The 13,850-nt window shown below is 36.2% G+C and overlaps 1 protein-coding gene across 1 annotated transcript in view; it reads right to left on the minus strand.

Annotated features, from left to right (window-relative positions):
• Positions 1 to 13,850, minus strand: part of tusc3 (tumor suppressor candidate 3) — a 142,253-nt gene that overhangs the window by 21,404 nt on the left and 106,999 nt on the right. The window lies entirely within an intron of this gene.

Genomic DNA, 13,850 nt, shown 5'->3' on the forward strand with positions numbered 1-13,850 from the left:
AAAAGCGATAATGTCTTAGATTAACTCATAGTCGCAAAAACTCATTTCAAGGTGAGGTGAACACATTCTTTAAGAACAATGTGCACTATCTTATAGTTCAGAAGATTCTTTTTTATTTTTTTAAATCCTATCTAGGGAGCACCTAGATACCATCACTGAAATATGTCAGTGAATTTCATTATTTTGAATGAAGCTTGAAGACACGTTTGTTTTGATGAATATATATCTGACAGAAACATTCAATAAGATGGATTTGAGTAGAAATCACTACTGAAGACAAAATATTGAATGCTTTTAATGTTCGTGTGACACTAAATAAAAAAATGTCAATAGTCCACTTGAACGCAGCAATAAAGTATTGAGGAACTAAACACTGCCATCAGCGGCTGTTGTCACTTGCAGCATTTCATGTAGAGACAGAAAAAAGAATGATATGGGGGGGATTGCGGAAAGGAGCGAGCCATTAAGAAGAAGATATGAGCAAATAGGCCAGTGCATTTATCACTGTCATGTCACCTGTCGCCTTCGGGTTAACGCATCTGCTAACATTTAAACACAGCCATACAGCTGCATATTTTCATATGAATGAAACCACCATTTAGAAGCACGTTCAGCACTAACACAGAGAGGCACAATTGTATTCTTCTACTGGAGTACTGTATCTGTCATTGGGCATTTGCAACTCAAAAATAGTCATAGTACATTTTCGAAAACACCCCTAAGTATTTTTACTTATTTGGTACCTTTTTTGTCTAGAAGGTTTTTTTTAATTAGGCAGTGATAGAGCTGACAATAACAAGAGGAAAACAGGGTTCACCAGAACAGATTTGGAGTAGTGTAGCACTTGCTCACCAATGGATCCTCTGCTGTGAATGGGTGCCGTCAGAATGAGAGTTCAAACAGCTGATAAAAACATCACAATCCACAAGTAATCTACATGACTCTAGTCCATCGGTTAACGTATTGTGAAGTGAAAAGAAGTGAATAAACGTATCTATCAGTAAGATGTTTTTAATTTCAAACCTGTATCCATCCTTTATCCATAATGCTATTTTCTCCAGTGAAAAAAATAAATAAAAAGAGTCTTATAAACTAGAGAAATATATGCATAGACCGAGAACTATTTACAAGCAAATTAACAAATATGTTGGAACAAGTAATTGACCTTTTTACTGGAGGAAATGTAATTATGCATTATGGACTTATATATTATGCACAGGTATAATTGTAGCAATAGCCATTAGGATATTAAGTAAAGATTATGTTCTATTAGGACATTTTGTATTTCCTACAGTAAATATATCAAAACTTTTTTGATTACTAATATGCATTGCTAAATGCTTCATTTAGACAACTTTAAAGGTAATGTTCTCAATATTAACTTTTTTTGCACCCTCAGATTACAGATTTTCAAATAGTAGTATCTCGGCCAAATATTGTCCTATCCTAGTTAGCTTATTTATTCAGCTTTCAGATGACGTATAAATCTCAGTTTCAAAAAAACTGACCTTTGTAACCAGTTTTGTGGTCCAGGGTCACATTTGTGTGTTTTTTTTTCTTTTTTTTTTTTTTTTAAATAGTAAACTTATTATTTCACTAATTGTTACTTGAGGAACTGGAGTTGTGTGGATTGTTGTGTAGTTTTTATGAGCTGTTTGGACTCTCATTCTGACGGCACCCATTCTCTGCAAAGGACCCATTGGTGAGCAAGTGATGTAATGCTAAATTTCTCCAAATCGGTTCCAATCTACATCTTGGATGCCCTAATGGGGATCACATTTTAGAACATTTTGGGTTAACTATTGCTTGTTTAGCATTTAGCATTTTAGCATTTAGTGCCTGCTTACAATAAAACAATGGCTTATTTAAATCCAACCTGATCTCATGACAAAACATATCTGTGGGAACTTTTTCGCAAGATGTGGAACACTTATCATCATGTACATTTTGTGACATTTTCGATGTGAAATGTCCACTGAGTGGAGCTAAAAGTGCTAAAAATCAGCAGATTTGCAAATTTTACAAATTTATTAAAAATAAAACACTGAAATAAATACATTGCATAAGTATTCATACCCTTCTTACCCTTAGTACATAGTTAAAGCACCTTTACAGCCTCAAGTCTTTTTGGGTATGATGTGACAAGTTTTGCACATCTGCATTTGGCAATTATCTGCCATTCTTTGCCTCACCTTTTCACCTCTCAAGCTCTGTCAGCTTGGATGGGGGCTGGCAGACATTTTCTAGAGTCCTAGTTGTTCCAATCGTCTTCCATTATGGATAATGGAGGCTACATTCTTCTGTGAACCTTCAATGCAGCAGATTTTTTTCTGAACTCTTCCCTAGATCACTGCCTTAACACAAGTCTGTCACTGAGCTCTACAGGCAGTTATCTTGACCTCAGGACTTGGTTTTTGCTCTGATATGCATTTTCAGCTGTTAGACCTTTTCTGAGAGGTGTGTGCCTTTCTAAATCATACTCATTCAAATGAATTTGCCACAGTTTAATCCACTCAAAGTGTAGTAACATCTAGAAGCAATATGAATGCTCCTAAGCTAAATTTCAAGTGTCCCAGAAAAGGGTATGAATACTTATGCAATGGGATCTTTTCTGTTTTTTATTTCTAATAAAATTGCAAAGTTGTTACAAACCTGTTTTGTGCTTTGTCATTATGGTGTATGAGATGTCGATCGATGTGGAAAAAAAAGTAATTTAAACCAGTTTAACAAAATGCTGCTACAAAGCAAAATGCGAAAAAAATGAAGGGGTATGAATACTTTTGCAAGGCACTGTACATATGCTATGTTTTATGTGACATTGTTTTTTAATGTGTCATTGCAGTGCTTGAAATGTCCGCTAAGCGCTATAACTCTGACGCACTAAGACGTTTTAAAATAAAGTACCATCTGCACTATACCTAAACCTACCTGATAGTATGAACAAAAGCGAATGTGACGTAAAAACGCAATTGCAAGCATGCCGTTTTAGCTTGTTTTTGGATCTCTCATCTTTCAGCTCTTTCTTCGCGAGTCATGTTTTTCATGAGATTCCACATCCTAAGTCTAATTCTGTGCTGGCTGAGCTACCGAGCAAGCTTGTTACATCCAGAAATCAAAACACATGGAGCTGTAATCATAAGTGTGTATAAAAATGATTACAAGTGCTTGCAGGTTTACTACCTCTAGCGTTCATTTCTGTTGGAAACCACAGTGATATGAAAATATTGGTATGTAATTTGCGTCTTTCTTAAAAGTTCCCACAAGTACGTTTTTGTCAAGAGATCAGGTAGTTTAAATCACACATAAATACATAGTTGATAGAGTGAACAAAGAGGCTTGAATACAGAAAATCTGAGAAATGAATTAAGGGGTGTAATAAACCAAGCGAGAGAATCAGTAGTTGTGAAGACAAGTGTTGGTGTCATTGCGTGGGCAGATATCCTCATCACACTGTTCATTTATTCAGACTTGACTTCTGCTCTGGGCTTTCAGGCAATGCTCTGAAGAGCAGATCCATTGTACCCATGGTGCACTGGGGTTACAGATGTCTACTTTTTTTACAGTCAGACTGACGTCACCATCCAATGAACCATCAAACATCATATTTAGTGCTTTGTGTAGGAGCATACATGACTGAATATGATCATTACAGCCGCCTACATGCATTTGTATTCAAAAGACATTATTTTTGACTCATGCAAAAAATTCCAACTCCTACACTTTAAAAAGCGAACTGTCGGTTAAATGAATGTCCTGGCTTTGGAGGTTGTTTTAAACCATGCCAATGTGAACAATTCACTACAATTAGATGATTACACTTGTTTTGAATTTAGCATCTGTTCAATTAGTGAAATAAGCAAAACAAGCTAAAAAAAAATACCAGACTTATGACTAGAGGAAAGAGGCATTTGTATATTTTCTCTACAAAAAAGCTTGTGAAATACTAATAAATTACTTTAAGAGAACTAGGAATGTCATATGCATTTTTCATTAATAATTTCACTAAGTATGAGGTCAGAATACATTAGCCTACGAACACATCAATGTTGGTGTGCCGCAATTGGGAAGCAATTAAAGATGTGCTGAGAATATAAAATGAAATAGAATATAAAAGAAAACCACCAAAAAACCTTTCTTGGCTTCACACACACAACTCATCATATATAAAAAAGAATCTGGAGACGATCTCTATAGTGAGTCATTAGGTTTAGCCTTGAGATTCAAAGACAGAAACTCAGTCAAAATGCCCGGGGACACTTCAATAACGGTCTAATGGTATACTGGATTCTCAATAATGCCACTAATTTCCTCCAGAGAACAACAGACTGTAGTGCCATCAGGAGAATGAATCAGCAGTCGTACTTTTGTGGTTGAAGGCATGAAGAAGTGCCAGCACTTCATTCTGCTTTATCTTCCTCCGCTGAGTTCTTGAGAAAAGTGTTTCCCAGAATACTCATCATGTGTACTTGAGTGACTAGTTTGTAAAAAAAACAAAACAAAACAAAACAAAACAAAAAAAGCTACTAGAGTTAATAATAATAGTTTTGTTTATTGAATATTGAACACTGTATGTGCTGTAACCAGTCTTTGACACTTCATGTACCATAAGACACTAAAATGAAACTCTCAAATCAAATATTAAAAGGATAGTTTACCCAAAAATTACAATTCTGTCACTAATCACTCACCCTCATGTTGTTATTAAACCCGTATGACCTACGTTCATCTTCGGAACACAAATTAAGATATTTTTGATGTAATCAGAGTTTTCTGACCCTGCATCAATGGTTCAACCTTAATTATACAAACCTACAAGAATACTTTTTGTGCACAAAGAAAACAAAAATAACAACTTGATTCAACAGTTTCTTCTCCTTCATGTCAGTCTTCGACGTCTTCACAAGAGTACCCTGCCGCATGGTTAAATGGACTGTATTAACAATGTCTTTACTACTTTTCTGGGCCTTGAATGTGGTATTCGCATTGCTGCACTCGGATTTCATTAAAAATATCTTAATTTGTGTTCCAAAGAAGAGCAAAGGTCTTATGGGTTTGGAATGACAAGGATGAGTAATTAATGACAGAGTATAAAGCAGAATAGCTTTATTTATAAATAAACTGATCAAAATGATTTTGTGAATTGGATCAATTGATTCACTGCAAATATCTGACTCTAAGGACCTACACTCCTAAAAATAAAGGTTCTTCACAGCGATGCAACAGTAGAAACATTTTTGGTTCCACAAAGAACCATTCAGTCAACGGTTCAAAGAACCATCTCTTTCTTACCTTTTTATAATTTGAAGAACCTTCTTTCGCCACAAAGAAACTTTTGTGAAACAGAAAGGTTCTTCAGATATTGAAGGTTCTTTATGGAAGCATTTAGACAAAAAAGGTTCTTCTATGGAGGTGTGAAGCACCCTTTTTTTTAAAGAGTGTATTGGTTCATAAATTGCAATTCTGCTCATCCTCTCTCATATACTGTACATGCCAAGAAGAATTAGAGCAGAAGTCAAGATTTTCAGTCAATATCGACTTAAATTTTAGGCTAATCCTTTAAGACTGGGAAAAGAACACACAGTTATTAATTTGAACCAATTTTGTGATGCTTTTGAGGTTCAATAAGGACACAGAAAGTCTCCAGTCATTGTGAATTCATAGAAAACAACCAGTACCATTCATTTTTTGAAGAGTCCCTTTGTCTTCCACAGAAGAAAAAAAAAAAAACGTTATACAGCTTTGGAACGGCATGCTGTTAAATCATGACAGAATTTTCCTTTTTTGGGTCAACTATCTCTTTAATCTCAGTTAAAGTTTATACATTTTGCTATGTCCTATATAAAATCACCTGTAAGATGTTAAAATATGCATAACTAGAGCTCAGAATTAAAATTCAACCGTTTCAGACTCCCAGCGGTAAATGTGGAGAAGTAAAGGAGCTTGATCAAGAACTCCGCATGTGGAATGTTCAAATCAGGATGGATCATTAAAGTGCCAAACTTCTCAAGACAATCTGCTACATGAGTCTTCCTGTGTATAGTTGTTTAAGATTGTCCCAGCAATCACTTTGATTTACAGAGTTTCATCTGAGCCCACTTTGAAGTTATCTTATTGAAAAGCTGTTTATCTAGCTTGATTAAAATGGATTCCTTTTTAGCGTGCTCTTCCCAGTATGAAGGAACACATTCTCATAATCAGCGACATAATAACATTTCCCTACGACTCAAGCAACTGTTCCCAATAAACAACATTACATATTTCATCACCATGGTTGTTTTTTTGCCCTTTTCTTTTTTATCCCCTTCATTTTCCACTCGAATGGCTTATTTTAATGCCGCTTTCAATCTGTGAAACAATGCAAAGCTCTTACTCAAAAAGCCAGAGGAACATGCATAGCACATTAGGGCAATGACATAAATTCCAATTGCAAATTGCAGTTGTGCTCGATAGGCGCAATGAAAAATACCGTAATACTCTTGGTGGTCCTTCCAATTGATCTGATGAATTGAGCGTTATGTGTTCCCTTTTCTTAGAAGGGAAAATAGCTGTGGCTAAGTGTGAGTAGAGAGGAATAAGTTCAGTGCTCAGCACTATAATTGGACAATGAGAATGTGTGAGATTATTCAATTAGGAAAACAAATCTTACTACAACCCTGGTTTTCTATATGATCTAGAATGTTACACAAACCTCACTAAGGCTAAAAAGAAATGGGGATGATTTGGACACATTCTGGATATATTTATACATAATAGTGTATAAATGAGGTTTGGAGACTTATGTCGAAGACAATAATGCCTGACTGAATGCTGGAAATACCAGATTTTAAAATGGGGTGTTGAACTGCCCTTCATAACAGATATTACATGAAGCTGCTATGGATGCCTTTGTCTGAGCTTTGATGAGAAATCCATTTCCTTTCCTCCTGAGTAAAAGTGTATGAGATTTAGCCCTTGTACACTAACACTGTACACTGTGGGGTTTTGGAGAAAGCCCTGCTTTTTGATTTTTACATTTCACGCTTAATTGCCGTAGTGGACTAAATTAGCAACCCACTGATGGAAAATGTGTGATTTTAACTGCAAAAGATAAATTTTCTGCTCTAGGGATGTACAGTTGCCTAATAGTTTTGATGTAGTAACCTTTGCGAATCATTTGTTCCTGTTTTTTTCCCTCTCACTGTTTTAAGGCTTCACTATTAAAGGTCAAAAGAATGAGTCAGTGATGGAGATAAATGAAAAGTCAACAAAGCAGAAAAAGAGGAAGAGAGAAGTGAGAGAGAGAAAAAGATAGAGAGATCGTATAATAGGTTAAAAAAAGTGGTTTGGGTTTAGAGCGCAAGTGGGATATTAATTATACATTACTGCTTAAGGAGGAAGTTCAGCAAAATTCACAAAGAACCCATTAATTTTCAGTCTATTTTTAATGATGCCAATGAGCATTTGCAAAACACAAAAGAACACTTTCATGAGAGAGCAAAGAAAGTACTTCCCTTATGAAGGTATTAAAAAATATATTGTTAAAAAAAATAAAAAAGAAGTGGTTATTAAAACAAATCTATCACTACGCCACGGCTCTTCAACTACTTTCCTTCAGAGGTCAGATTATCATGATGAAAACTCAACGGGGAGAAAACTTTTTCAGAGATTAAACTTTTTTCATTATTAGGCCTTAAGCATGTTAACTTGATAAACAAAACAAAAACACTTAATAAGAGTCTGTTTACATTAAAATATGGCCGTTTAATAAAAGTTACAAAAAATAGGCTTTACAACAAACAAACAATTTAAGGTTATGGCTTTTAAATTGGGAGCATTTTGGAAGAACAAAGATCTTAAAAAGATAGCCTTGAAAATTGTTTAAATAAATTAAATCTTGGTGAACAAAAGGCAATTAAAAAAAAAAAAACTCAAACTGTCATTTCACACTTAAAGGGATAGTTCACTCTTCTGTCATTAGTTACTCACCCTCATGTTGCACCCTCAAGTTCATCTTTGAAACACAAATTAAGATATTTTTGATGAAATCTGAGAACTTTCTGACTCTGCATAGACAGCAACGCAACGGACATATTCAAGGCCCAGAAAGGTAGTTAGGACATTGTTAAAATGTGAGAAACCTTGATGTTATGAAGCTACAATATTTTTTTTTGTATGCAAAGAAAACAAATTTATTTATTTATTTAGTCAGTCTTCAACATTCATGCATGTGGTACTGCTGATGCAGGAGCTGTCAAAGACTGACACAGAAGAGAAGAAATTGTTGAATTAAGTCATTGTTTTAGTTCTTTGCACACAAAAAGTATTCTTGTTGCTTTATAAACCACTGACAATTTTAATTATGTCCTTACTACTATTCTGGGCCTTGAACGTGTCAACCATGGTGATGAAATACATAATGTCTGTATTGGGAACAGTTGCCAGACTCGTAGGTAAACGTGATTGTCTGGTAAACTGATTATGAGAGTTTGTTATTTCATACTGGGAAGAGCATGATAAAAAGGCATCCATATTATTTGAGCTGGATAAACAGTTTTTTCAATAAGACAACTTCAAAGTGGGCTCAGATGAAACTCCACAAAAATTAAAGTGATTGTTGGGACAATCTTGAACCAATATGCACAGGAAGACTCAAGTAGTAGATTGTCTTGAGGAGTTTGGCACTTTAATGATCCATCCTGATTTGAACATTCCACAGTTCAGAGCATTTTATCTGGAGTTCTTGAATAAGCTCCTTTGCTTCTCCACATGTACCGCTGGGAGTCTGAAACAGTAGAATTTTAATTCTGAGCTCTAGTTATGCATATTTTGACACCTTACAGGTGGATTTTATATGGGACATGGCAAAATGTATAAACCTTAACTGAGATTAAAGAGATCGTTGACCCAAAAATGAAAATTCTGTCATGATTTAACAGCATGCCGTTTCAAAGCTTTCTTCTGTAGAAGACAAAAGGACTCTTCAAAAAAAAAAAAAAAATGAATGGAACTGGCTGTTTTCTATGAATGCACAATGACTGGAGACTTTCTGTGTCCTTATTGAACCTCAAAAGCATCATAAAATTGGTTCATATTAATAACTGTGTGTTCTTTTTTCAGTCTTTAAGGCACAGCCTGAAATTTAAGTCGATATTGACTGAAAAATCGACTGAGTATTTTTAGTGTCTTTCACACTGATCTTAAAAAAAGTGAACTGGTCTTGCTGGCGCAACCGTTAACCCCAGGGTGTGAATTACTCACCCTCATGTCGTTCAAAACCCGTAAGGCCTTCGTTCATCTTTGGAACACAAATTAAGATATTTTTGATTAAATCTGAATGATTTCTGACCCAGCATAGAGAGCAATACAACCACGTTTAAGACCCAGAAAAGTAGTAAGGACGTTAAAGTAGTCCATTTGACCATGTGTCACGGTTCTCTTGTGAACCCGCGTCGAAGACTGAAACAGAAGAGAAGAAATTGTTAAATAAAGTCGTTATTTTTGTCTTCTTTCTCCACAAAAGCTATTCTCATAGCTCCAGAAAATTAAGGTTGAACCACCGATGTTACATGGACTATTTTTTCAATGTCCTTACTAACTTTCTGGGCCTTGAATGTGCGCTGCTCTCTATGCAGGGTCAGAAAGCTCTTGGATTTCATAAAAAATATCTTAATTTGTGTTCTGAAGATGAACAAAGGTCTCATAGTTTTGAAACAACATGAGGGAGAGTAATTAAAGACAGACTTTTTTAATTTTTGGGTGAACTATGCCCTAAGAAGAGGCGGAAAAGATCATTTTTTTTGTCATTTCTTTCTTGAACTGAAACTTTGGTTCAGTTTTCATCATTAATTTCTCTATATTGGATAAGACACTGTGTCATCATTTGTCTGCATTTGCATAAATAAATTTAATTGGATAAAACAAGATTGAATGTAATGCTTCTGGTTCTTGCCTGGAACACTTCAGCTGAACTGTGAGCAGAAAAAAGCTTAAACACACTCTGAATATGTACCACGAGATTTGTGCGAGTGCACCCTGGTGTATCAGCCAGTGCAGCGATTATCAAAATCAATCAGAAGGCTGTATAAAAAATGATTGACGGGGCGTGTTTGGCCGTGGGCAGCCAGCTAAAGAGCCCTTACATAGGCAGTCGAGTCCTTGCTTTTTGTGCGTGTGTGTGTTTTGTTTGCTAAATAGCCCCTGAAAAGGTCAAGGTATTTTTTTTTAAACATTTCATGCATCATCAGTTTTGTACCATTGCTTAAATTGTGCTAACAACTGAAGCATTCGCTCAAATGCAGTATCCTTTTTCCTCCCTTAGTTTCTCATCATAAAACCACATTAAAAAGAACATTTGCTAGGACTCAAAATCCAGTCACTCAGGTTTGAATGCGCAGTATGTAGCTGGGAGCATCTATCAGGCTTTTGAGGAACTTTGCGGTTTCTGCAGGCAGATTGAATTTTTAGTCAGTGTGGGAGCAACCTTTCATTACCCCTACACTGTCATCAAGCATTACGTGACTACTCACTCAAGTGTTGGCGATGCGCTGGCCCTGCAGTGGCTCAGTGTTGGCATCACCATGACTTTGATCCCCCTGAGGCCTGTCACTCCTTCCAATGAGTTTTAGTCTGGTTTTAAGACGTGATGTTTTAAACGAGCGGGGTGTATGGATGTATAATGTTGATGGTGGATTTAATGTGTAGACTTGGATCTTATAATCAGCGTGTAAGTGCAAAACAGTTTGCTCTAGGACATTTCCAAATTAAGAGTACAAGGTGTCCTGTACAGTATGTCGTGTAGATTGCATTCCAAACGGTGCTGTGCGAACGGCAGATATCTCTCCCGTGAAATGAGCTCTCTTTTTGGGGTGGAGTGGTTTTCATTCAGATCAAATTGTCTGGAGCGCAAGCTCATCAGCGGGCTGCTTTGAGAGCCACTTGGATACTGGCTGGCCGGCAGCCAGAGAACTGGCCGCACACTATGAAGGGAATGGAATCAGTCTTTATGAGGGTGTAAATATTTGCTCTGACAATCGTTCAAATTGATTACACTTCATTATTTCAGAAATAGTTCACTTAGAAATGTAAATTCACTAATCATTTACTCACCCCCATGTAGTTTAAAGCCTGTTTGACTTTTTTCTGTCAAACACACAGGTGAATTTTAAAGAAACCGGGTGCTTCTCAATATCCCTCCTTGTTTCCTCGCTCCTCCATCCTCCATCCTATAACCCGGAAACCGATCGAGCTCAGCCATTTTGTAGGACATCTCAATTCTCTAATTGCACCGTGAGGAGGTGAGGATCGAGGAGTGAGGAGGCTTCCTGAGGAGTCTTGAGCGAGGATACACAGGTGTTTTATCGACTAAACGTGACGCACTCCTCCACCTTCAGATATGTCATAATAATTTACATTTATATTTTACCTTTGCAGTGTAAATAATGTCATATATTTAAACAGGGCATCTTGCTTTGTTAATAATTATTATGAATGCCTTAAATAACGAACTTTAATAACATATGGGCAGATCCTTTTAGCGCAGCTGATGACGCTTTGAAGTGACGCTTGAGTGGTTAAGAATATTCGAATGTTCCTCCTTTGATTCCTCCATCCTCATTTCCTTTCCTTAAATCCTTCCCTCGTATCCTAAGGGGGTGGAGCTAAGACACGAGGAAAGGAAGCAAGGAAAGGAAACGAGGATGCAAAAATAAGAAATGAAAAGCACCCACAGACAACCTGATCTCATGATGAAAACATACCTGTGGTACTTTTTCGCAAGATGCAATATACGTACTGCCATGTTTATTTCGTGACATATTTTATGTGAAATGTCCACCGAGTGGAGCTAAAACAGTGCTTTTTCCCCCCAGAACAGATTACCGTACATATGGTACATTTTATGTGACGCTGGTTTTGTATGCCTCACCGCAGACTTGAAACTATAACTCTAATCCTCTGTGACGTTTTAAAATAACGTACAATCTGCACTACACCTAAACCTGCCCGATAGTATAAACAAAAGCGAATGTGATGTAAAAACGCAATTGAAGCATGCCGTTTTAACTTAGTTTTCGATCTTTCATCTTTTAGCTATTTCATCGCAACTCATGTTTTTCAGGGAATTCGTACCAAATTATTATGTATCCTAAGTCAAATTCTGTGCTGGCTGAGCCACCAAGCAAGGTTGTTACATCCGGAAAGCAAAACATATGGAGCTGTAATCATAACTGTGTATGAAAAAGATTACAAGTGCTCGCTGTTTTACCGCCTTTAGCTTTCTTTTCTGTTGGAAACTGCTTTGATGTACTTATTGGTAGGTATTTTGCATCTTGCGAAAAAGTTCAAGTACATTTTCGTCATTCGATCAGGTAGGAAATGGATCAGTCTAGGTTTCGAATGAATCATTAAAATCTGAATCAAGTGATTAACACAGTTGAGGTCAAAAGTTTACATCCCCCATTTAGAAGCTGCAAAATGTTAATTGTTTTACCAAAAAATAAGAGGGATCATACAAAATGCATGTTACTGTTTATTTAGTACTGACCTGAATAAGATATTTCATGTAAAAAAAGAAAATAGCTGAATTTATTAAAATGTCCCAGTGCATGGTTTTCCTTCTGGAGCATCAGTGAGCATTTAAACCTTCTGTAATAGTTGCATATGAGTCCCTTAGTTGTTCTCAGTGTGAAAAAATGGATCTCAAAATCATACAGTCATCATTGGAAAAGGTTCAAATACACACAAATGCTGGAAAACTAAAAAAATTGTGAATTTCTGAAGCATTTTTTGGAAGAACAGCGGGCTGTTTAACTGTTTAGGACAAACAAGGGACTCATGAACAACTATCACAAAACCAAAAAAAAAAAAAAAAAAAAAAAAACAGCTTTGGATCATTCAAGTAAGAACACAGTATTAAGAATCAAGGGGATGTAAACTTTTGAACAGGGACATTTTTATAAATTCAGGTATTATTTTCTCTTGTGGACTATATGTAAACATCTTATACGAAATATTTAATTCAGGTCAGTACTAAATAAAGAATAACATGCATTTTATATGATTCCTCTCATTTTGGTCAAATAATTAACATTTAGCAGATTCTGAAAGGGGGATGTAAACGTTTGACCCTAAACTTAAAATAGAATATTGATTACATTGTTAATGTAAAAATATAAAACAGATTTTTTTTTTTTTATATTTCTAATAGTGTAAGTGATGTTTATTTAACCAAAAAATGTGACTGGGACATGAATTTAAAAACATGTTCTGTGTGACCTTAGTCCTTATTCTTCCCTTCATGCAAAATGCAAGAACTCTGCGTTGAATTCTGAAGAATGTGTATTTACACCCTCCAACACATACTGATGCTTACATAATCAACACATAATCAGGATATTCAAACCACTTGTAAACACGCTCATCCAACCTTTTTCTACCGTTTTCAGTCCAGTTGGTTGTGGCAGGGCAAACAGCCTTTCAGAGTGTGTAAAATAAGCCTGCCAGCACAAGTTAGTGAAAGAGTTTTCAAGCCTGTCAAAAGAATTCTCAGCTTATGGACAGGGGGATACCGAAAACTCCAGCAGCCAACGGCAACCCTTCAGCACAACCGTGTGGTGCCTAACAAGCTCAGGAAAGAGCTGCTCTGCACGGAGGAAGACAGGACACGAGAGTGCTGAATTCATCATATAGGACAAGCCATTAGACGCTCAGACCAGCGGAGGCATCTGGGTTAGACAGCAACAAATCAGTCATTCCCCGCATTCTACTGCTACAAGCATGATTACTTCACTGCCTTATAATGATTGACCATAAAAGCAAGCTAATTACAGTTAATAAACAGTTTGGAATATTGCAATTATCACTTATAGCTTATA

Source organism: Garra rufa, chromosome 6 (genome assembly GCF_049309525.1).
Source record: "Garra rufa chromosome 6, GarRuf1.0, whole genome shotgun sequence".
NCBI classification, from domain to species: Eukaryota; Metazoa; Chordata; class Actinopteri; order Cypriniformes; family Cyprinidae; genus Garra; species Garra rufa.